The sequence below is a fragment of the Triticum dicoccoides genome, chromosome 2B (assembly GCF_002162155.2).
Source record: "Triticum dicoccoides isolate Atlit2015 ecotype Zavitan chromosome 2B, WEW_v2.0, whole genome shotgun sequence".
Taxonomy (NCBI): Eukaryota; Viridiplantae; Streptophyta; class Magnoliopsida; order Poales; family Poaceae; genus Triticum; species Triticum dicoccoides.
Genome location: NC_041383.1, coordinates 664,591,356 through 664,594,841, shown reverse-complemented (window position 1 = coordinate 664,594,841; position 3,486 = coordinate 664,591,356). Strand labels below are relative to the sequence as shown.

General features: G+C 35.3%; 1 long non-coding RNA gene across 1 annotated transcript; it reads left to right on the top strand.

Annotated features, from left to right (window-relative positions):
• The first annotated feature begins 333 nt into the window (after positions 1-333).
• LOC119368254 lies at positions 334-1,722 on the top strand. Its single transcript, XR_005176580.1, has 3 exons — positions 334-351; positions 1,323-1,386; positions 1,489-1,722. It is a non-coding gene; the product is annotated as an uncharacterized LOC119368254 (long non-coding RNA).
• The last annotated feature ends 1,764 nt before the right edge of the window (positions 1,723-3,486 follow it).

Sequence of the window (3,486 nt, the reverse complement as noted above, 5' to 3'; positions counted from 1 at the left end):
TTTTGTTTTGTTTGGTGATTACAGTATAAATTCTCGCAACAGTGCAAACAGTGGAGATCTTAGCCATTTAATTGTAACTGTGTTTGTGATACAATGTATTTCAGGACTACTACTTAAACACGCCCTTCCCAGTTCCAACATTAATATTTCTATCCATGCTATGCAGAATAGTTTATGAGTTTTCTCTGCAGGTAACCAAACTGAAACATGCTTCTCTCTGAAACTGTCCAAAGGCAACAACATTCTTCTTTATCTTTCACTAATCAAGTAGCAGGAAAGGCATTCTTACTCTTCACTTCGATTTGCTATTTTGGGGAACCAGGTGAATTATCCTCCACATAGGATATTAAGGTAGCACTAGAACTGCACTTTTGTTTTCGCTCTTACTCGCACTATCCTATATGCATGGGAACCAATTTACCGTTTTGATTATTTGGTGTATACTAAGTAAAATAGGAAGCAGATCGGCCACAAATCCTATCTTATATATATAGGATTTTGCACCATGGGGTTTAGCTTCCATCGTCTATTGCTCTATATTTTCCCAAGGCATATATACCTTCTATGCTGTGTGTTTGGGTCATGGGAACACATTATATAGGATGAGAAAATCTATTTTTAGTTGGTTCCATGTTTAGTTATGATCATTATATTCTCAACTGTTTTCTCTTGCACAAAGTACAAACTCGAATTACCTATCTCATGGTGTCCTACTTTATTTTATATAGTAAAAAGTAAAACATCCCAGTTGAAAACAGTATGACGTTGTTGTGGTACCAAGTTGGCCAACCTGTATGATGACAATAGTTATCATGGTAATTGAATTACATACAAATACTATTTTCTTTCTCTAATTATTTTATTTCACATGGTGTGCATATTTTCTATTTCTCACCCACTGATAGCACATTAACCGCAGTTTTGCCGGAAGCATAGTTATTGTTCAGAAACAAATTATTGTAAGGTTTCATGAGCTTCATAGTTGTAGAATTGGAAAGAAAGATGTACTCCCTCCGTTTCTAAATATAAGACCTTTTAGAAATTTCAACACGGACTACATATGGATGTATATAGACGCATTTTAGAGTGTAGTTCACTCATTTTGCTCCGTATGTAGTCTATATTAAAATCTCTAAAACGCCTTATATTTAGGAACGGAGGGAGTGATTAGCTGATAACTTGTGACAAGTGTTCTTTTCATGGATCAGATACATTAGCCATGGCTTTCCTATCAAGACAAGTATGCAAAAGTTCCCTAAGCACACTACTGGTAATATCAGTGTGTGAATATTAACTTGCACTACATATGTTTTTTTGGGCAGGTTAGCAGATCTCCAAAATAATGACCTCATGCCAATGGATGGCTATGTCTATATACCATCTTTAGTACACCCTCTGTTCCAAATTACTCGTCGCAGAAATGGAAGTATCTAGAACTAAAATACATCTAGATACATTCATACCTGCGACAAGTAATTCGGAACGGAGGGAGTACAAGAGAGTGGTTTTTCTCTTTCGCAATACTTCTACTTGTTATTTAGATTCTTTATGATTTCAGGTTTATATTATTGTCCATTGTAGATGTTACAAGTTAATATGCAAAGCAGATTGATTTCTTCAGATAGTTTGTGGTTCCTTTGTTTATTCAGACTTTGTTCATGAATCATGGCGACTTCTTTTTTCTTTTCACTTTGTATTGAGACAGTTCGCTGTGTATCTGTGCTACAGGATATTTTATAATTTTTGTTATATATGTATCAACATGTCAATGCCATTTTTCATTTTTCTGATGCTATATAACATCACACAAAGGTTCACAAAGATTTCCCATGTCTAATCTATAGCAAGACCTACAATACACATATACAATCCGTAGCAATGTTTGCGCTATTGTACATAAGAATCCATTCAAATCTAGATATATCAACCATGTCGATGGATTACGATAAATGTCACCATAATTAATTTATAATATATAGGACGTGCATTTGCACGTACACGCTTACTAGTTCCTTTGTAAGTTCTAACGGGGTCGGCTCATGTTCTTTATTTTCTTTTCCTCAATGGTTTTGGCCTTTCAGTTTTCGGGTTGAGTTTTCTGGTTTCCTTTGGACTGGGCTTTGTTCGGGTTTTCCAGTTTTCATTCCTTTTTCTTTTTTTTTTCACTCTATTTTCCTTTTATTTTTTACCTTATTAAAATTTCATGAACATTTTTCACCTGTGATTTTATTTTCAATATCTGAACATTTTTTAGATCTGTGAACATTTTTTTTAAATACGTGAATTTTTATGCAAACTCTTCCACAATTTTTTGAATATTTATTAAATACATGAACTTTTTAAACTCATGAAAAATTTCCAAATCTGTGAACATTTTTTGAATGAACGGATATTTTCCAAATTTGTGAACACTCAAATCAATGATTTTTTTTAATCCTGTTTCTTTTTCATATCCATGAACATTTATTGAATTCACCAACATTTTCAAATCTGCAATTGGTTTTGAATAGATGAACTTTTTTGACATCCTCGCCTTTTAAAAATACACAAACATTTAAAAAAATAACAAAAGAAAACCGCCTAGTTTTTGACATAGCAGTCCATAGGCAGGCAAGCGATATTTTTTCTTCAAAATTTGCGATGGCATTAGATGATACAGCGCTGTAACCAGCTTTTTTAGTCTGGACACACTTTATTTATTGATCGTAGTCCAAATACACTGAGATACAACTTAGGTCCGGAGTATCGAGGAGCCATAAATGGCGTTCGAAAGAAAGTCCTAAAGTATGCTTAGTGAGGCTATGTGCCTCGATATTAGAATCATACCCCCTGTCCATGGCTAGTTTTCTCGTGATACTCCAGTCCTTTAGATCACTCTTTACGGACTCTTCCCATGCCAAGTTCGATTTACCCCGGCCTCTTTTGACATCATGAGCATGCTTTAGCCGTTCGCTGTGCACTAGAGTTTCTGGAGGTCTGCGTTGAATATGCCCAAACCATCTGAGACGATGTTGGCCAAGTTTCTCTTTAGTCGGTGTTACCCAACTCTATCTCGTATATCATTATTCCGGACTATAGGTCCCTCCTTATGTGGTCACACATCTATCTCAACATGCGCATCTTCGCCACACCTAACCGCTGAACATGTCGCCTTTTAGTCAATCAACACTCCACCATACAAAGAAAACACTGAAAACAAAACAAAAATAGAAAGAAATCGGAAAAAGGAACCAAAACAAATAAAAATAAAAAAGGAATCAAAATACAAAAATCAAATAAAGGGAATGAAACAACTGGAAATCGAACAAAACAGTGGAGAAAGCAGAAGCAAAAACCACATAAGAAAAACAAAATACACGGAAACATCGAAGGAGACAACAATTAAAGAAAACATCACGCATCCGTACTTGGGCCAGCCCAACTGAAAGCTTGCTTCAGCAAAGCCATAACTATTTGTCACCGCTAGTGGCAAATAGGATTGGGCAT